Consider the following 22,825-nt stretch of genomic DNA (forward strand, 5'->3'; position numbering starts at 1 on the left):
TAATACGGAACCCCGTGCTGGATCCCAAGGGCCTCGTATCACTAGCAATCGAGATGACAGGCATTTTTCCGCATGGCTGTAACGGATCGTGCAACAACGTTTCGATCTCTAAGTCAACAGATGGGCACGTTTGCAACACAACAACCATCTGCGCGAACAATTCGACGACGTTTGCAGCAGCATGGACTATCAGCTCGGAGACAATGGCTGCGGTTACCCTTGACGCTGCATCACAGACAGGAGTGACTGCGATGGTGTACTCAGCGACGAACTTGGGTGCACGAATGGCAAAACGTCATTTTTTCGGATGAATCCAGGTTCTATTTACAGCATCATGATGGTCGCATCCGTGTTTGGCGACATCGCGGTGAACGCACATTGGAAGCGTGTATTCGTCATCGCCATACTGGCGTATCACCCGGCGTGATTGTATGGGGTGCCAGTGGTTACACGTCTCGGCCACCTCTTGTTCGCAATGACGGCACGTTGAATAGCGAACGTTACGTTTCAGATGTGTTACCACCCGTGGCTCTACCCTTCATTCGATCTCTGAGAAACTCTACATTTCAGCAGGATACTGCACGACCGCATGTTGCAGGTCCTGTATGGGCCTTTCTAGATACAGAAAATGTTCGACTGCTGCCCTGGCCAGCACATTCTCCAGATCTCTCAAAATGGTTCAAATAGCTCTGAGCACTATGGGACTTAACATATGTGGTCATCAGTCCCCTAGAACTTAGAACTACTTAAACCTAACTAACCTAAGAACATCACACACATCCATGCCCGACGCAGGATTCGAATCTGCGACCGTAGCAGTCGCGCGGTTCCGGACTGCGCGTCTAGAACCGCTAGACCACCGTGGTCGGCCAGATCTCTCACCAATTGAAAATGTCTGGTCAATGGTGGCTTGCAACTGGCTCGTCATAGTATTCCAGTCACTACTCTTGATGAAATGTGGTATCGTGTTGAAGCTGCATGGACAGCTGTACCTGTACACGCCATCCAAGCTCGGTTTAAGTCAATACGCAGGCGTATCAGGGTCGTTATTACGGCCAGAGGTGGTTGTTCTGGGTACTGATTTCTCAGGATCTATGCACCCAAATTGTGTGAAAATGTAATCACATGCCAGTTCTAGTATAATATATTTGTCCACTCAAGACCCGTTTATCATCTGCATTTGTTCTTGGTGTAGCAATTTTAATGGCCAGTAGAGTAGGTAGGGGTAACGCAGCCTGTATTCCACATACAGGGTTTAAAAACTGATGAAGCGACGAAGATGACGCCGAGGCACGTAATTTAATGTAAGACATATGGGGCGGCAAATATTGGTAAAAACCACAAACAGTGGATGACAAGTGTTACACATGTGACGTCACCAGATCACGTGCCTCGCCACACGTGCAGTGGTGGAGTCTAGATAGCCTATATGCAGGGATGTGTCGCATCTGATCATCCCAACCCAAGTCAAGTATTGACATCGGTGTTGCTCCTGCTCTACATATGTGATTTCAGCATGTAGGGCTCAGCGTTCGAGTTTTGCGTCTGGCAGGTAGCGTTTTTCTTTGCATTGTGTTAGACAGTTGTTCATTCACAGTGAGGTAAGATTTATTATTTAATTTTACTGGTGTCGCGGTCTCCGATGTTAAATTGCGAAGTACAGTGCAACAAAAACCTACCGTACTGCGTCACAAGTAAGTAAGTATAAGCTTCCGAATGGCACCGCTTTCTTAAAATGACCTACTCTTTTTCCAAATAAAGTGTGCAAACAAAAAGAGAAGAGAGAAATAGGAAAGAAACACAAGATAATAACCGGTTTTCATTGGTTACAGTGGGGACAATAATTCTGTAACTTCTACGATTGCAACAAATCACATTCACAAAAAGTGTTGGAAAACAGAATAAACTAGTGGAGCGAAGTGTAGCACCATCCCCTATCGGGTAGAGTACAATCAACAAGCCCAATCGCTACTCTTGCCGCGAGGTAGGTAATCTGGTGATGTCACATGTTCATCACTTGTCATCCACTTTTTCGATGTTTCCCGATGTTCGGTGCCTATGTGTCTTATAATACATTTTTTGTTTCAGTGACATGTACGTCACTTCGGGAATTTTTAAATGTTAATCAGTATCACACTGCGTATGGAAAATTTACGCAACGGTTTTCTTAAAATGTTCAAATGTGTGAATTCCTAATAGACCAAACTGCTTAGGTCATCGGTCCCTAGACTTACACACTACTTAAACTAACTTGTGCTAAGAACAATACACACACCCATGCCCGAGGGAGGACTAGAGGGCGCTTCCTTATTTAGAAGTAATATGTCACTGTTGGTTGTTTGTGAGAACATCGTACAAGAAGGTGAAATGTCTGCCAACGCGTGTTGGAAATTTACAGCGGCAGGATCGTGGACTATTGAGAATGCGAGTTATTGTGCTGCGATGCTACTGCGTGAGCTGGTCAGTATTTCATGACTTTTACGTGAATATGAATCCCATGGGTTTAGGAGGGCCATACTCAACGTCATGGAAAATCTCAGTGTACAGATGGAGAGAAGATATACTTATTGTCCGCCGCGCGGTCTGAGGCACCTTGTCACGGTCCATGCGGCTCCCCCGTCGGAGGTTCTAATCCTCTCTCGGGTATGAGTGTGTATGTGTTGCCCGTAGAGTAAGTTAGTTTACGTTGGATTAACTAGTGTGTAGGTCTAGGGACCGATGACTAGCACTTTGGTCCCATAAGACCTTACCACAAATTTCCAACTTATTGTCCGCTCAGCCACTCACGATCGAACAGCCACAAAACATACCCAGAGTTTGGAAATGGATTCAGTTGTAGCAAGACTGCTACTCACAAGGACAGTATGAACACATCAGGAACACTGTAGACTGTTAGCAGGGTTCCCATTGTTGCGACTCTCTTTGAAGCAGCTGAAGAGACAGGAAAACTTACATTGGTGGTGCCAATGACAACGCTGGAAACAGGAGGGGCATCACGTCGTCTTTTTTGGTACGTCTCATCTCTTCTTACTGCGTCACGATGTATGTATGAGTGTACTGAGCCTTCCAGGAGAACGAATATAATCTGGACAGCCGGCGCTATGTTTCTAATGTGTTAGGGCCTGTGGCTGCTCCCTGTCTTAGAAGTGTCTGTGGCGTTATCTTGCAACAAGATAATCTCGTAACAAGATAACGCTAGATGTTGCCTGTGCTGTGCAGACCTAACTCTATACGTAAGGCGTTTGACTGTTGCCATGGCCAGCATCCACTGGATCATCTGGTGTTGTCGATAGGCTGGCAGCCATTGCGACTGACGAATTGTGGCACAAAACTGAGGCAGCGTAGAGCGACGTACTCGCATTTGTCATCCAAGATCTATTCGACCAAATTCCACGGGGTTGGAGCCATTTTAGCTGCCACAGGTAGCAGCTTTGTATTGTTCAAATGGTTCAAATGGTTATGAACACTATGGGACTTAAATTCTGATGTCATCTGTCTCCTAGAACTTAGAACTACTTAAACCTAACTAACCTAAGGACATAACACACGTCCATCCCCGAAGCAGGATTCGAACCTGCGACCGTAGCGGTCGCGTGGTTCCAGACTGTAGCGCCTAGAACCGTTCGGCCACACCGGCCGGCCAACATGATTTCAGAAAGGCCCTCGTATAATTTCATCCTTTTACAATACAAAGCCGGCCGGAGTGGCCGAGCGGTTCTAGGCGCTACAGTCTGGAACCACGCGACCGCTACGGTCGCAGGTTCGAATCCTGCCTCGGGTATGGATGTGTGTGATATCCTAGGTTAGTTAGGTTTAAGTAGTTCTAAGTTCTAGGGGACTGATGACCTCAGATGTTAAGTTCCATAGTGCTCAGAGCCATTTGAGCCATTTTTTTGAAAGCATGTTGGTTTCATTCAGGATTCCAGTACAGCATATTATTCCCCACCCATTTGGCTGTAAAACCCTATTTTCAGTATAATCTCCGTTCAATTCTACGGCCTTACGCTACCTTTATGCCCTCATGGTACGACTCTAATGGTCGACGTCTGGGTCAACGTCATGCTGCATCACTATCCTCCCCCACATCCACGTACTGTTTCCCACGGAACGTATCCTTCATCGAGGCAAACAGATAGCAATCGAATGACAGTGTCCGCACGTTCCAAAATCGAAGACGTCACAGCTGTGTGCGACCAGCAGGAACGCGGGAGATCGGACGGGGTTTGCACAACCTTGTTGCGATATGACGAACATCTCGCCCAACGGCTTACCATGCTTTTGTTTACTGGCAGGTCTCCGTGACTATTCTGCAAGTGTCTATGAATATCTGTGGTGTTCTAGTTTTCCGCCAAAAGGAATTCAATGACAGCTCTTTGTTTATAACGCAACTCCGTTACAGACGCCATTGTGAAGGCTGCATTTAGCGCCGCCACCTATCGGAACTTCACGAAACTATACGGGCTGAAGCGGGAATATTTCATTATGTCCCACAACAAATTCCTAATTTTTTCAACCGAATTGGCCAAGGAAAGGAAGATCTGCGTTATATATGGAATGCTCCTCGTAAAAAGAGACTTGGAAACAGCAGAAGAGAGTTATGACGAAACCAGGGAACCGCCATATCGATCACAGCTGGCGAGGGCAATTACGAGAGCCGGACTCCCGACACTTCCTAGACGATTCGGCGCGATACACCAATCGAGGGAAGCAGCAGAAATTAGCACGGAAAATCAGTTTTTAAGGACGCTCCAACCAGCCCGTCATCGTCGAACAGCAGGCTAGTAATGAGATGTCTAGCCTGTGCTACTCGGCGCCGCTCCGATAAAGCACACATTTCTGCCTCAGTCGGGACACTAACCGCTGTTTGCCGCGTAAGACCTTGGGAGTAAGGGGTAGCTCCGCACTTTGCCGCCGTCCCGGGAGTACGACGTGACGTTCCAACCATCTCTGCCCTTGCCGGCGTATCAACAGAAGATCACTACGCCCTGAGCCCAGGAGACCGACGCAGCCACACCCACTACGGCCAGGAAACATTGGAACGTGACGACGCAGCGCCAACTACCTAGCAGCGTAACACGCAGTTGCAGCCCGAGGCCGTCGACTCTGGGGAGACGCCGTCATATTACCCACGCCGCCCGCTAATGACTGTAATCAAACCTCAATAAACAAGTCATTGTAACCACCATCGGGCCTACAGCTACCCAACATCTTCCCTCAGCAGAGAATGCTAACCCACACTAAGCTATCAGAGCCGTCCTGTCAGTATATTAAAAGTCACACCCTACAGTAGTGCAAATCAATATAAAGGCATGGATGTTTATAGAAAAATTAACATTGTCGATTGGAATAATTGAGTACAGTATACATGCAATATTATGACAGCCAGTATACTGAAAAATGCAGTAAAATGATGTCGCATTTGATGTCAGTAATACAGTGTACAACAACACATAAACGATTCACACGGAAGAGGGTGAAATTCGGTATAAAGGTGTACACGTCTGGCAGTTACTGGCAGCTGTGAATCAGCAACAAGTTGAGAAGAATAACGGTTTGTGGTCCTTGATTTGCGAAAAAGCACCGTTTCGATGCATCAAATAATTTTCTACTTAGGCCATTTTTTCCGTTCTGTACATATCGTGCTCCCAGTGAAACGAAATTATAATTCACTATACTGCAACGGTTCAGCTTGACGGTTAGAGAGTCCCAATTTATTCTACGCTCCGATTTTGATTTTCATCAATCGTAAGTTTTCCGTGGGGCGTTGTCACATTCATGGTACATGTACAAAGCGGTTCAAATGGCTCTGAGCACTATAGGACTTAACTTCATTTGTTCTCAGGTGGTTCATATGAAAATATTTCTGTCGTGATTATTGCCGCACGACGGGAATTAACAGACTTTGAACGTGGAATGGTAATTGCAGCTCATTCCGCGTTCAAAGTCTGTTAACTCCCGACGTGAGGCCATAATCACGGCAGAAATATTTTCATATGAACCACCTGAGAACAAATGACAGCTCCCCTAATACACTGCGCTTTTATACCTTGTGTACGCGATATTAACTCCATCTGTATATTTGCATATCGCTATACCATGACTCTGCCCCTCATTCTATGTCTCGTGAAATGAGCACGACGAGAAAATTAGACAAATTAGATGCCATACGCAGTTTTATCGACAGTCAATTTTCCCACGTACTGTTCGTGTATGGAAGAGGAAAGAGAAAAAATGATAGTGTCACCAGAAATACCCATCGCCAAAAACCGTAAGGTGGCTTGCGGAGTGTAGATGCAGTTGTAGGAAAGTAGTAGAGTGATGCCAAGACTAAAGCTACAGAGGATTTCACAGGATAGACTATCGTAGAGAGCGGCATCAGACCAGACTTCGGCCTGAAGACAGCAAGACCACAGCGTATGGATCACGAGATTTTGGAGAGGAGATAAGCTGGAAATGTCAAGCTCGCCAATTTACATATAGATTGCGTGTTTATTTTTAAAGGGAAATGAGGAGACAGCCAATTCAGCCGAAACCCAGACCGCGTGACGCCAGGAAAGACAGGGAATAGATTCTGTGGAGCGACAGATTTTGACACCCTAGAAGCAACTACGAGGCACATATACTCGTTTTGGAGCAGTATGGATTTCTTGACAGTTAAAAAGTTGCTTGCTTTACAAACCTAAAGACGCGTTTTGCAGCAGTATGGATTTCTTCACAGTTAAAAAGGTGATTGCGTTACAATCTTAAAGCAGTTTCCTGGCAGTTATTGGTTCGACAAGAAATTAACGAGGCGAATGGGGCTCACTCACCGGGTGCTGTTGCTGTGTTGTGGAGATTGGATTCCTTCATGGGATGTGAATCCGAAGAGTATAAAACGTGCTGACGGAACATGAGAGAAAGCGCCTTACATAATGTTCGTCCATACTTGAGTGTGGCAACATGGAATGACGGACGATTCGTTATAGATCGTGCTAGCTTTGTGGAAGGTTTTATATCTTAGTTACTGCCTGGAGTAGATTGCTCTTCACGATAAGGAGCTGGTTCACATGGCTCTGAGCACTATGGGACTTAACATCTATGGTCATCAGTCCCCTAGAACTTAGAACTACTTAAACCTAACTAACCTAAGGACATCACACACATCCATGCCCGTGGCAGGATTCGAACCTGCGATCGTAACAGTCGCGCGGTTCCGGACTGAGCGCCTAGAACCGCTAGACCACCGCGGCCGGCTTTAGGAGCTGGCAATGTTGTCGTCAGCAGTCAGGAATCGTCCCGTCGTGGATATCGTCTCGGCTCCAGTAAGTCAAATACTCGAGCTCTGAAGGCTAGAGTGAGCGGGAATAAGGTTGTATCCCAGCCCTCTCTGATATGTGAACCACGAGCGCACCATATACATAATCATGATCGGGGGCGTCCATAGAAATTCTTCCAGGAGGGGGCAACGTCTTGGAAGTGTCACTTTTTTTTCATATAATTCGTTGAGTCTGAAAGCGTTTCGAGTCTTAAGAACAAAATTTGAAAGAAGTAAAACTTACTGCACCCCGAACGTTTGATATTTATCCGTTCAATATCTTTTTGAACGTAGATTGCAGTGATAGGTAAAACTAGAGCATACTTCATTATTATATAGAAAGTAGACATTTCAACATTTTTGCTCTGAATACGGATACTAGCTTTCTATTTTGACGACATCCGAATCTCATTCAAATCACAATATTCACCGCTTCCTTCTCCGTTTACATGTGTTTTTATCCCACCTCTACACGAGGTCTGCATGTTAATTAACGAATTTTACATTCCTTCCTGTCGCCACACCTTTACCCTCCGTGACGGCGGGTCGGAATTTGTGTACCCCAACTGACTGTGTCTACTGTCGTACTTGTGAAAGTGTTCGAACGTTTTCTATAAGTTTGCGAATTGTGTAACTAGGGCGGTACATGGGTACCTGCCCGGTATTCACTCAGTGGGATGTGGAAAACCGCCTATAAACCACATCCAGACTAGCCGCACACAGGCCTCGTCAATCCTCTGGCGGATTCGATACGGTGACGGCGCGCCTTCCCGAATCCCGGAAGCGGTTTGCTAACATCCGCAGCTACCCTGGCGGGTAATCCGGCTATCCAACGAATTAAGAAATAAAGCTATAAAATATTCATAATACATATTTTTATTCAGTCTTCAATTATTTTCGTAAAATAAAGAACAATCATCTTCAGTCACAATCGCGATATTATTTCAATACACGGCGCATTTCGAGGACTGGGAGCTAATCTTCAGATGCTTTCACAGCCTACATCAAGTATTTTTCCAATCCAGCACTGGAAACAGGCCAGAATTAACATAAATCTGGAAAAATAATCAATATAGACTGTCAAAGCACTTGAAGATGAGCCCCCAACCATCGTCCATTGAAATAAAATCACGACTGTGACTGAATTACTTCTCCAGATGAGTAAAGACATTACGCAGTCTGGTTAATAGCGTGTTTATACACCTTCCAAACGCTACACTAAAGCGATTATGCGAGGTATGGATACTACAAGTCCTCAGCAAGTTCCCATAGGTACGTGGCGCCAGATGTCTGCGGAAAAGTCACAAAATTGTCGCAGATTACGGCCGGGAGCTTTGTGTGCGCTGAGTAGGTGCTCGATTGCGTTCCAGATAGGCTCCACTGGATTCAGAGCAATCGATTTTTGTGGCGAAGACATCGACACGAGATCATTGTTATGCTCCTCAAACCACAGTAGCATGATTCTGACCTCATAAAACAGACAGTTATTCCTCTGGAGGATGCTGTTGTCGTCGGAGAAGACATCAGGCACGAAGGGATGTAAGTGGTCCGCAATAATGTTCATGTACTCCACAGCCGTCATGGTGCTTCGATTACTATCACAGGTGTTATGAATGTCCAACAGCCGTTCACCTAGATGATAGCGCAACCGGGCACGCCATCGACCTGGTGCAACAAAAAAAGTGATTCATCCGACACGGAGGTAAATATCCACTGATCCCCGTCGTAATCTCGTGATTGACGATGGCGGTGGGTCAACATGAGAACGCGTGAGGATCTTCTGCTGCGGAGACTCATTTTCAACAATGTTCACTGAACAGTGTGCTCGCAGATACTTATTCCAGCATCAGCCTTGTAGTGTGTCTTCATATATGCCACAGATCTTCTGATTTGCAGTATAGTCAAAACTCCGACTCACATGTTCTGTGAGCATCTTGTCACCTGTTCGTGGTTTCGCCGTCCTTTAGCCAATTTCCATAGATGCTCACAAACCTAGCACGCGAACAGATGGTCAGATTCGCAGTTTCCGAGATTGCTCGCTTCCAGGCGTGGGCCATAATTACCTGCCCCTTGTAAAAGTCACACATGTCTGTGGATTTTCCCATTTGCTGCCCGTATCGTCGCTACAATGATTCCACATTCCCCGCTGCTCCACTTATGTACTTTTCTTACCATGCTACGTACCCGTAACGCCACCAGGAATTATTCAGCCTCACAACGGGCAGTGTCCCATAATTTTTTGGCTCATCCTTAAAGGAAAAAAACCTAAAAACATGCATATTCACCTTGTAGCAGCGGAAGTTGGTATCCTTCTGGGAATTGTGCACAGCCCACGAGCATGTATATTGCAGCCATGTTCATTTTATGCTCGGTGATGGAACGATCCCCATGTACTTCCTGATACACGCTGTACGACAAAGAGAGGACTGGGGACTCTTTATCAACATTGTTCACTAACGGTGCCATGTTTCTCTTCTACATAGCGCTACATAAAGTCCAGACGAATAATTTCAGAAATGAAAATCTAGCGCTTACGCATTTCCAGCGACTTGTGTTAACCAGTTTGGTGTATAAAACAGCCAAAGTTTGAAGATTCAGTCTCTTTATTTAACCCAATTTGAAAATTCAGTAACCCGAATCTAGTCATCAATTAAATAAAAACAACGAATCTTGTAACTCTGGCTGTTTCCTACATCAAACGTAACATTTGACTTTTTATTCTGTGTTAAAAAATCAATCCTTTTCAGAAACTCTTTCTTCATCCCTTCCATTTTGGATTTTATATCTAATTTACATCTGCCAGAGTCAGTTATTTCGCTTCCCATATAATATAAGTTGTGTATTAATTTCAGCCTGTCATTTCCCTGTCTCTTTTAGCTGATTTAGCTGATTACGCTCCATTACTTTTGTTTTGCTCTGGCTGATTTTTATCTCATATCGTATTTTAAAGAGACTATCTATTTTGTATATCTTAACTTCCAAATACTATATCGCTTCTGACAGAATTACAAAGTCATCAGGAAACTCTGTAGTTTTTATTTATTGTTCCTGTACTTCTAATTCATTTTCTAAATTCCTTCTTGTTTTCCTTTACTGCTTTCTTTATGTACTGACTGCAAACAAGAGTGTAGGCTGCAAACTTGTCTCACTCGCTTCTCAATACTGCCTCCCCCCTCCCCCCCTATCATGTCCTTCGACTGTTATAACTGCAAAAAGTTTATTGCGAACGCGGTTGGCAACAGTTTGCCCCATGCGTTTTATCCATGATAATTTAAGAATTTCGAATATGGTGTTCCACTTAACATCATCGAAAGTTTCCTTTGAACCAATTAATATTGTTGTTGTGGTCTTCAGTCCAGAGACTGGTTTGATGTAGATCTCCATGTTACTCTATCCAGTGCAAGCTTCTTCATCTCCCAGTACCTACACCCTTCTGTATCTGTTTAGTGTATTCATCTCTTGGTCTCCCTCTACGAATTTTACCCTCCACGCTGCCCTCCAATGCTAAATTTGTGATCCCTTGCTGCCTCAGAACATGTCCTACCAACCGCCAATTAATATTACAAATGTGAATCTCTTTATTTCTAAGTCGTAAGACCAGTATTGCTTGCCGTGCTCCTGCATTTCTCAGAAATCCAAACTGATCTTCCCAGGGCTTCTTTCACCAGTCATTCCATTCTTCTGTTAGTAATAATTGTTAATATTTTGCAACCATGACTTATTAAAGTGGTGGTTTGATAACACTCATAACTGTCAGTACCTGTATTCTTTGATACTGAGATTATTACATTCTTCTTGTATTCTGAGGGCTCTTTTCCCTGCCTCACATGTCATATCTACGAAGGGAAAGAGTTTCTTAGTATTCTGTTCTCTCAAACATCTAATTTTGAAAGTATGTCATCTACACTGTGAGCCTTATTTTTCCTGCCCTACAAGAGCCGTTTTCAATATAAACTTCAATAAGCTCACCCACAGAATTGGTCTAATACGTACAAACAAGTTTTCCGAATAAAACACGCCGAAAAACATTCTGTTCACATGGGCACCTAAAAGTGTGGCAACAATGAACCATTGGCATAGAAACTTGAAAAATTTAGTGTTACGTGATGGGTTGTAGACACGTGAGGCCCATTTGAATTGCAAAGGATCTTGTGTATACGATCGTGAGGGCTGTATTTCTCTGTGGGAGCCGCTTTTTTATTATCTTTAACGAGTGGGAACAATTCTTTTCGTTACTTACAGTATCTTTGGTAGTAGCTGCTACGTCTGTTGACACTTTTTATCGTAGTAACTACGCCTAATTTTGTAAAGATGAGACTATTTTCTGTTTAGTTGCTTCCACAATGCTGCAGTGTTTTAGTAGTAACAACGGTTGACATGCGGCCTGTGGTTAAATGTATTTACTATTTCAATTTCGAATACTAACATAATCTCAAGTAACCACCTCATTATGAATTGGTTCAGTGCATATTGATTCATGTTAAGGGCAAACTGTCCTGTCAGCCATATCTACATATTTCATGTCGTCTGCATAATTGGACCTGATTCCTCAACAACTATTGTTTTGTTTTGTTTTGTTTTTTTTTTTTCCTTGTGGTTTTAGGGCGCAGAACTACAATGGTCATTAGCGCCCAGACTAAGTTAGGAATGCACAGCGGGGCACAAGGTTAAAACAGCAACTAAAAGGGTCAACACTATAAAAGACGTATTAACAGGCATAGGATTAAAAAAAAAACAGCATAATCAAACGTCCTTAGACAGGTTTGTCAAGTTGATAAAATGAAGAACGCTAGCAGCAGCTCTTGTGTCATCTGCTAAAATGGCATCCAGAGTACATGGCAGGCCAAGAGCAAGACGCAGTGTATTAAAATCCGGACACGACGTTAAAATGGGCAGAACGGCGCCGGCGCAGCCGTCAGCAGATAGCGATGGCTGAGCCTGCAGTGTCCAATTCGTAACCGGGCCAAAACGACCTCCTCCCGCCGAGAAGGACGTGAGGAGGACGTCCAAGCCGCGGGAAGAGGTTTCAAGGCCCGAAGTTTGATGTCCGTAAGTGCAGCCCAATCGGCATGCCACAGCGATAAAATGCGCCGACAAATGACCCTGCTACAATCTGATGAAGGGACACAACAAGAAGCTGTCCGAGGCTGGAGGACCGCAGCCTTGGCCGCGGCATCTGCAGCTTCTTTCCCAGGGATACCGACATGGCCAGGAACCCACATAAAGCTAACCGGAGAACCGTCGTCCACCAGCTGCTGAAGAGAGCGTTGGATCCGGTGCACGAGAGGGTGAACCGGATACGGTTCACTGAGGCTCCGGATGGCGCTCAGGGAATCGGAGCAGATGACATAAGCAGAATGTCGGCGGCGGCAGATGTAAAGAACAGCCTGGTAGAGGGCAAAGAGCTCAGCTGTGAAGACCTAACAATGGCCATGGAGCCGGTATTTGAATCTTTGTCCCCCGACAATAAAAGAACACCCGACCCCGTCATTGGTCTTAGAGCCATCTGTATAAATGAAGGTCATATTAATGAACTTCGAACGAAGTTCGACAAAACGGGAGTGGTATACCGAACCGGGGGTAACTTCCTTTGGGAGCGAGCTGAGGTCAAGGTGAACACGAACCTGAGCCTGGAGCCAAGTTGGCGTGTGGCTCTCGCCCACTCTATAGATTGCAGGGAGTGAAAAATCAAGGTGTTGAAGGAGGCGACGAAAGCGAACTCCAGGGGATAGCAGGGCAGAGACATACAACCCGTATTGATGGTCGAGAGAGTCGTCAAAAAAGGAACGATAAGACGGGTGGTCGGGCATTGACAGTAGCCGACAGGCATACCGACAAAGCAATGTATCGCGCCGGTAGGTGAGTGGCAGTTCACCGGCTTCAGCATGAAGACTCTCGACGGGACTAGTATAAAACGCTCCGATCGCAATACGTAAACCCCGATGTTGTATGGAGTTGAGGCGGCGTAAGATGGACGGCCGTGCAGAGGAGTATACGAAACTCCTATAATCCAGCTTGAAGCGGACGATCGACCGATATAGGGGTAGTAGGACGGTTCGATCCGCTCCCCACGACATACCACTGAGAACACGGAGGACATTTAGAGAACGGTTAGAAAGGGCAGCCAAATATGACACGTGTGGGGACCAGCTAAGTTTCCTGTCAAATGTAAGACCTAAAAATTTTGTTGTCTCCACGAATGGGAGAGCAACGGGACCGAGTCGTAAGGACGGTGGGAGTAACTCTTTGTAGCGCCAGAAGTTAATACAGACCGTCTTCTCGGCAGAAAAACGGAAGCCATTGGCGACACTCCAGGAGTAAAGACGGTCAAGAGAACGCTGAAGACAGCGCTCCAGGAAACATGTACGCTGAGCGCTGCAATAGATGGTAAAATCGTCCACGAAAAGGGAGCCTGATACTTCAGCTGGGAGGCAATCCATGATTGGACTGATCGCTATGGCGAAGAGAGCGACGCTCAAAACTGAGCCCTGTGGCACCCCATTCTCCTGGCCAAAGGTGTCTGACAGAACAGAACCCACACGTACCCTGAACTGTTGATCCATTAAAAAGGAACGAATAAAAAGAGGGAGGCGACTGCGAAGGCCCCATGTATGCATGGTGCGAATCCCCACCCTCCAACAAGTGTCGTAAGCCTTCTCCAAATCAAAGAACACAGCCGCAGTAGGTTATTCATAATGAAGGTCGACAAGGTAACCAGATGGTCAACAGCAGAGCGGCGCCTACGAAATCCACATTGTACATTGGTAAGTAGGCGTCGAGATTCGAGCATCCAAACCAAACGAGAGTTAACCATTCGCTCCATCACCTTACAGACACAGCTGGTAAGCGAGATGGGTCGATAACTGGAAGGCAAGTGCTTGTCCTTCCCCGGCTTAGGAATCGGTACAATAGACTGGCGCCAGCATGCGGGAACATGTCCCTCAATCCAGATGCAATTATAAGTACGAAGAACGAAACCTTTACCCGCAGGAGAAAGGTTCTTCAGTATCTGAATATGAATAGAATCAGGCCCTGGAGCGGAGGACCTTGACCGGGCAAGTGCATTTTCGAGTTCCCGCAAGGTGAATGGGTCATTATAACTTTCACGATTCGAGGAGCGGAAGTTAGGTGGCCTAGCCTCCTGTGCCTGTTTTCGGGGGGAGGAAGGCAGGGTGGTAATGAACGGAGCTCGAAACCTCTGCGAAAAAGCGGCCGAAGGCATTGGAGACATCCTCAGTGGCCACAAGGATGTCTTTCGCGACCGTCAAGCCAGAAACTGGTGAGTGGACCTTAGTGCCAGATAGCCGGCGCAGGCAACCCCAGACAACAGAATAAGGAGTAAAACTGTTGAAGGTGCTTGTGAAAGCAGCCCAGCAGGCTTTCTTTAATAATACGGCGACACTGCGCACGTAATCGTTTATAATTGATACAATTCGCCACTGTAGGGTGGCGTTTAAAGGTGCGTCGACTAGCACGTAAAGCGTCTCTACAGGGTGCAGTCCACCAGGGGGCCGGTACGCGACGTGGAGAAGAAGTAGTGTGAGGGATGGAATATTCAGCAGCAGTGAGAATGACTTCCATGAGGTGTGCGACCTGACTATCGCAGCTTGTGAAGCTTTGATCCTGAAAGGTCGCCCTGGAAGAGAAGAGCCCCCAGTCTGCTTTGGAGATGTTCCAACTAGTTGAGCACGGAGAGGGGGTGTGATGCAGAAGATGGATAGCACACGGGAAGTGGTCGCTCGAATATGTATCAGAAAGTGCATACCACTGAAACCGGCGTGCAAGTTGGGTAGTACATATAGAGATGTCTAAATGGGAATAGGTGTGAGTTGTGTCCGAAAGAAAAGTGGGGGCGCCAGTATTGAGGCAGACAAGACTGAGGTGGTTGGAAAGGTCTGCTAACAGGGAGCCCCTTGGACAGGATGCTGGAGAGCCCCAAAGAGGATGGTGATCATTGAAGTCTCCAGGTAACAAAAATGGTGCAGGTAGCTGAGCAATAATTTGCATCATGTCTGCCCTGGAAACGGCAGACGACGATGGAATGTAAACGGTACAGATGGAAAATGTAAAAGTGGGGAGAGTAATTCGGACGGCAACTGCCTGCAGGCCGGTGTGCAATGTGATGGGATCGTAGCAAATATCATCCCGGACCAGCAACATAACCCCTCCGTGAGCCGGAATACCTGCCACATGGGGTAGGTCAAAACGCACAGAGGTGTAGTGTGCCAGGGCAATTTGATCGCATGGGCGTAGCTTCGTTTCCTGGAGAGCTACGACGAGCGGACGGTGCAAGCGGAGCAGCAATTTCAAGTCCTCTCGGTTGGAGCGAATGCTGCGAATATTCCAGTGAATAAGTGCCATCGTCAGAATAAAAAGAAAAAGAAGATGCAAAAAGGGGTCACCTCGAAGGCCGCTGAGGGTCCGGCTTCGAGCGAGCACTGCCGCCGCTATCAGTAGGCGGATAGTCATCGTCCACTGGTTCTATAGGTTCATTGGCCATCTTAACAAGGGGAGGGGAAGCTTCCTCCGCTGGTGAACGGCGAGATGTTCGGCTACCAGCGGTGCGGCCAGGCGAAACGGATGACGGCCTGGGGCGGCAACTGCTGGGTGGCGCAGGAGAAGAAATGCGCCGTGGCGGAGAAGGAGAACTGTGCTTCCTATGAGCCTTCTTGGAAGGTCGATAAGTGGAAGTACTGGTCGATGGCTGGGAGTTCGAGGTACGTAGGAAGTCTGCACGGGTCGGTTCCTTCTTGAAGGCCCGTGCATCTGACTTCTGGGTCTTCGTCTTAGCAGAAGCTGTTTAAGGCGCTTGTGTCTGAGGAGTGACGGGAGGAAGAGGAGACGTCGAACGGGCGATCTTAGCACTGGCCGAACGGACGACCGTAGTGCTGAAGGTCAGATCGCATGTCTGCGTCGCCACCTCCCTGGTAGTCCGAGGAGAGGCGAGGACAGTACTGTATTTCCACGGTGGGAGCAGCGTGGGCTTCCTACTAGCAAATAGCTTGCGAACATCCGAGGTGGACACTTTCTCTTTGACCCGAATTTCCTGTATACATCGTTCTTCCTTGTAGATGGGACAGTCGCGGGAGGACGCTGCATGGTCACCCTGACAGTTCACACAACGAGGAGACGGAGGTGGACAGTCACCCTCATGGGCATCCCTGCCACAAGTCACACATGTAGCCGCAATGGAACAAGACTGGCGAGTGTGATTAAAACGCTGACACTGGTAGCAGCGCGTAGGTGTCGGGACATAGGGGCGAACAGAAATAACCTCGTAGCCCGCTTTGATACGCGACGGCAGCTGAACACTATCAAAGGTCGAGAAAAGTGTCCGGGTCGGTACAAGGTCATTGTTGATCTTTTCATGACCCTATGGACAGCCGTCACGCCCTGCTCAGCGAGGAAAGACTGACTCTCCTCGTCAGTCAATCCGTCGAGTGATGTAGTATATACCACACCACGAGACGAATTTAAAGTGCGGTGAGCCTCCACCCGGACAGGGAACGTGTGCAGGAGTGTGGCCCGAAGCAGTTTTTGGGCCTGAAAGGCGCTCTCAGTTTCTAGTAACAAGGTACCGTTACGCAACCTGGTACAAGACTTGACCGATCCGGCTATGGCATCTACGCCCTTCTGGATGACGAAAGGGTTGACAGAGGCCGGCCGCGGTGGTCTCGCGGTTCTAGGCGCGCAGTCCGGAACCGTGCGACTGCTACGGTCGCAGGTTCGAATCCTGCCTCGGGCATGGATGTGTGTCGTGTCCTTAGGTTTGTTAGGTTTAAGTAGTTCTAAGTTCTAGGGGACTAATGACCACAGCAGTTGAGTCCCATAGTGCTCAGAGCCATTTTTTTTTTTTTTTTTTGGTTGACAGAGGAAAAATCCTTTCCGTCCTCAGATCGAGAAACTACGTGGAACACTGGGGCAGGCGGTAGTACTTTTGTCACTGGTGGCTGGTCTAGTTTCCGTTTGTGGGCAGAAGTCGAAAGAGAAGAAGAAGAGAAATCCATTGCGGAGGAATCCCCCATGATTGCCAGCGTCTCCGATGGCGCGCTCCTTCCTTGTGGGGATCCTCTCAGAGTGCACTCCCGCCTTAGGTGATTGTTCACACCTCAGGCCACACCTCCCGAGAAACGGACGGAGGGACCAATCGGCATGGTCGGAAGGTGTCAGCTCAGGCAATCACCCCTCCCTGGGCCTGGCCTTTACCAGGGGGTACGTGCGTGCCTTACTTGTCTACCCAGGGCGGGGAATTACGCGTTACCCCGTCACCGGCTACGCGTGCGAACGCGTGGGTCGGCCTTCATGCACGCACAGGGAGGAAGGAAGAAGAGGAAAAAGAAAGGAGAGAGGGAAAGAAAGGACAGACTGCCTCAAACGCCGAGGCGGACACCAGAGAAGGTAAGGAGAAGAAGGCAAGGAGAAGAAGGCAAGGGAAAGAGTAAGAAAGACAGTGAGATGGAGAAGAACAAAGAAACGAACCAACCAAAGGAAGGAAGAAACCAAAAGAAGTGAACAAATCAAAATGACCGCAAATATAGGTGGTGGAACCGTCCGTCTCCGGACGCAGGCGCTAACTACCCCCTTGAGGCGGTGGGACTCGTTTTAGTCGCCTCTTACGACAGGCAGGAATACCTCGCGCCTATTCTAACCCCGGGACCCGCAGGCGGGCTCGACAACTTTATGAAAGTACGTTCACAGAGGTTTAGCTGTGAAATATCACACTTGGTGTATGCACAGTGACAAATAACAGTGAAATTTTGACATGAATTCAATGGAACTTTTAATTATTTTTTATAGGTGGCAAGGCATAGTTTCTTATTATGCATATGACACGAAATACGTAAATGTAGTTGATACGAGGATGATTTTCTGTTAAAAGTAATTACCATGCATTGATTCTCTTCTTGCTGATCTATTTCTTGAGAATGGCAGTATAACAGAAATGTCAATCGTAAATAAATACCTTTAATAAAAGTTATCATTTCTGTTATATAGATGACTCTCCCTCCTCCCCTTCCACCTTAACTGCGATTTTTAATCTGTAGGCAGATAATGAAAAATCGGAAAAGGTGTTACGACATGAAAACCAATTAATTGCTTTATTCTATGGAAAAGGCGACAAGCGAATTGTTTAAAACCCGTAAATACGGTATATTACAAAGAAGTACCTTCAACAAGGAGAGGTTTGCTAATTCTTTTTCCTTCTTTCAACAACTGTGGTAAACTAAACGTACGAAGATGCTTTAAAATTACTACAACTCTTGATCTCTAGTTTCACAGTTTGTGGTAACCTGACAAAAGAAAAAAATATTTACGAGTTAAAAAAAAACCATCGCAGAGTTACCTTGAAAAATGGACAGCTTTGTAAAACGTATACATACAAACATTAAAATAGACAGCTTTAACTCTTGCACTTCGCAGTTCAAAGAAAATTGTGGACTTTTTATTAGGAAATGTTTCTTATTCCTGATTTGATTGCAAGGAATGTGGAGTACGTACATAGTGTATTGCATATTGTATAAATTTCCAACAGGCACTTTTGGGGAGTAAAAACTGGTCCCTCTCTCAGTTATCGAAGATATGAAACCTCCGACTCTCTACCTTAATAGGCTCAACAAAGATACGCTTGAATTTCTCTTGTTCCTCATCATTGCTCAACGTAGCCAGGCGCCCTGGTGTCTTTGAATGGGATCAATTTACTTTATTTTCAGGGGTTCTAAGTGGAATGTTATATCTTCGAGCTGCTTTCTTTTTTTCACTGTTCATTTCTTTACTAACCAATGCAGACACAGTTAGCTGCACAATTATTTCATAATTTTAATACTCCGGCCTTCCATCTTGGTCCTAACGTATTTAGATATTTCAACATGTAAAATAAAATTAAATCCGCAGGATCTGAGAAGAAGTGCTGAAAAATTTCCAGAAATCACAATATTCTAGTATGGCAAAGTTGAACAGTTTCCACAAACCTGCCAAAGCACCAAACATACTCATTTCCAAAAATCGGCGAAGTTGTCCCAAGTGGCCAAGTTGTCCCAGTTGACGGTATATGTGTTCAGTGTTTGTAAGTAAGTAAGTGCGGGGTTCCTGTGAAGTAAGTGTATTCACTGGGTTGGCAGAATGTGAATCTCGCAGGCGGCAAGACGCAGGAACGCGCCACGGCCGCAACAGTAAATACGATCCACTCTACCTAACTGGCTAATCGTCTACTTTAGCACTTAGCGCTCGCTGTGCCCGTCTCTATTCTTCTGCCGCCCAGTCAAATCCCTCTCTGCTGTTTCGCCGCCAGGAGCGAGGATCGTGTACAGCTACAAATCTCTGTGTAGCCAAGCAACCTAATTCGTCCGCTGCAGACTGCATACCAATTAGGTTCCTTTCGGAGTATGCCGACGAAATAGCTCCACCTTTAGCAATACCGTGCAACAACTCGCTAGACGGAAGATCCCTGTCTAAAGACTAGCAAATTGCACGGGTCAACGCCGATACACAAGAAAGGAAATAGGACTCAGTGTGAGCTGTAGATCTATATCACTGACGTCGATTTGTAGCAGGATTTTAGAACATATATTGTGTACAGACATGAATTATCTCGAAAAGATCACCGTACTGACACAACCAGCACGGATTCGGAACACGTCGTTCTTGTAGAACACAACTAGATGTTTGTTCACACGCGGTAAACAGTGCATTCGACAGGGGATCTAACGCGACTTCAGTGTTTCTAGATTTCCAGAAGACTTCTGACACCGTTCCTCCCAAGCGGCTTCTAATCATACTGCATGGGTGTGGACTAACGTCGCAATTGTGCGACGTGATTTGTGATTTTTTGTCAGAAAGCTCACAGTTCGCAATAACTGCTTAGTGTATTGCTTTAACATGAAACAAGTTTCTCGTGATGGCCGTTTTCGCTGCAACTGTGTGTAGATTGCAATAGTTTTAAAAAATGGTTCAAATGGCTCTAAACACTATGGGACTTAACATCTGAGGTCATCAGTCCCCTTGACTTAGAACGAATAAACCTAACTAACCTAAGGACATCACACACATTCATCCCCGAGGCAGGATTCTAAACTGCGTCCGTAGCAGCAACGCGGTTTCGGACTGAAGTGCCTAGAACCGTTCGGCCACAACGGCCGGCGCAGTAGATCTAAAGAAAAACGCCTTTTGCGAGCTGCACAGAAAAACTTTTTATTTAGTTAAATTGTGCATCCAGACGTGTTTCGCCTTAGTTACAAGGCATCTTCAGTGGGTGTCCTGAAATATTACGCGATTTTTTACGTTTGCACATATAGGTTATCGATCGAACACACAGGTTATAGATTTAAAACAGTTCACTGAAGTTCCTATAGTAAAATGTAAAAATAAGGAAAGCTGTCTGGCTCTCAAATAACGAATCAAACGCTGATCAGTAAGAACGTTTCCATTTTATTACAAAAACTTCAGTCGAATGTTTAAAATCAATAACTTATGTGGGCAGACGGTAACGCATATGGGCAAATGAAAAAACCGGCCAATATCTCAGAACAACTACTGAAGAAGTCTTGTAACTAACGCGGGAAGCGTGTAGGTGCACAGGTTAAATAATAAAAAAATAAAAAATCTTCATGCGCAGCATGGAAAAGGCTTTTTCGTTTTCAAATATTTCAATTTGCTTCAACATGGTTAAAAAAAACTTCGAATGTAGAGAAATACATAATGTGAAACGCATGCACCCGAAAAATTGAAATTTGATGTGTAATGATATTGATTTGACATCTATATTAGCCACAAACGGTCACAACTTTGGCATTGCAATAATTTACGTCATATAAAATCGAAATGTGCACGTTTGGTAGTCCGCAGCTCGTGGTCGTGCGGTAGCGTTCTCGCTTCCCACGCCCGCGGTTCCCGGGTTCGATTCACGGCGGGGTCAGGGATTTTCTGTGCCTCGTGATGACTGGATGTTGTGTGATGTCCTTAGGTTAGTTAGGTTTAAGTAGTTCTAAGTTCTAGGGGACTGATGACCATAGCTGTTAAGTCACATAGTGCTCAGAGCCATTTGAACCATTTGAATCACGTTTGGTAAACAGAATCGGAAGAGTTCATACACAAATGGAGCACCCACTCTTTGAGCATTACAGTGCCTGAACACACAGCAACGCTGCAACGTCTATAACAATCCAGCATCTTGGGTTCACTGTCATCGATCATCCTTCGTGCAGTCCCGACGTGACTCCATTTGGTGTTCATCTGTTCCCGAAGCTTCAACAACTCCTTCGAGCACCTTACTTTGATAGTGACGAAGTGGTGCTCGCAGAGGTTATGGCTCCGTTAACGAAGTCAAACAATCTACAGTGACAGCGCTTCAGTCTGGAATCGCGCGACCGCTACGTGCGCAGGTTCGAATCCTGCATCGGGCATGGATGTGTGTGATGTCCTTAGGTTAGTTAGGTTTAAGTCGTTCTATGTTCTAGGGATTAATGACCTCAGAAGCTAAGTCCCATAGTGCTCAGAACCATTTGAACCATTTTTTACAGTGATGGTCTCAACAAATTGGTCTCGTTGGGAGAAATGTGTTGATCGCCAGGGTGACAATGTTCAGAAATCAGTCTACAGACAAAGAATAAACATGTATAATCTTAATGATGTTTGTTTTATTTTTAAACCCTTAAGAGTTCTCACACAAAAAAATCGGAAGCATTACTTTTCAGCACGCCCTCATAATGTCCTGGGGAAAGTGATCTTCCTTCGGTCTGTTTTTCAAGGTAGTCACGAAGTCTCTGTGAACAACAGCCGGAACATTCTCAACATTCTACCAATTCCTCAGTTTCTTGACAGCAGAAATCGGCTCCTTCGTCAGGGAGCCATTAGGAAACAGCTTTGTGATCGTCCTCATCGTTGGTAAAACTCTATGCCTCAGACGTTGTTTCTCCTAGGCAAAAAGATGGGAACTGTATGGTACAAGATGTGGACTTCCCGCTCGGCATCACCTACATCTGCGTGTCTTTGGATAGATTGTTGGTACTATTTTACTGCGGTCGGACACGAAGTTGCTTTTATACACCAGATCAGATATTACTTCAGCGTCTGCATATAGCTCTCCATTCAGGTTAGCGTGTTGCCTCCTACGTGCCAGGAAATGTTCGACCCAATCGCAAACCGGCCGAAGTGGCCGAGCGGATCTAGGCGCTACAGTCTGGAACCGCGCGACCGCCACGGTCGCAGGTTCGAATCCTGCCTCGGGCATGGATGTGTGTGATGTCCTTAGGTTAGTTAGGTTTAAGTAGTTCTATGTTTTAAGGGACTGATGACCTCAGAAGTTAAGTCCCATAGTTCTCAGAGCCATTTGAACCTAGTCGCAAACCTGGTTGGATAGCCCGTGGAAATTGAAATTTCTTTTAGTATCGAATCAAAAGCTTTTCGAATGAAACAACGAATCAGCTCTGTTGGAACGATACGGTCGTTCCCTTGATTTGAAGAAAGGTACTAGTCACAAGTTCCGTAGAGGCTGAGAGTTCAATGCACAACGCGAACTTCTGGAGGGTTACAGTT

The 22,825-nt window shown here is 46.0% G+C and overlaps 1 protein-coding gene across 1 annotated transcript in view; it reads right to left on the reverse strand.

The window, feature by feature from the left end:
• LOC126298384 (inactive phospholipase C-like protein 1) overlaps positions 1 to 22,825 on the reverse strand; it is a 1,421,164-nt gene that overhangs the window by 768,397 nt on the left and 629,942 nt on the right. The gene's annotated exons all lie outside the window — the stretch shown is intronic.

This window comes from Schistocerca gregaria, chromosome X, assembly GCF_023897955.1.
Source record: "Schistocerca gregaria isolate iqSchGreg1 chromosome X, iqSchGreg1.2, whole genome shotgun sequence".
NCBI lineage: Eukaryota > Metazoa > Arthropoda > Insecta > Orthoptera > Acrididae > Schistocerca > Schistocerca gregaria.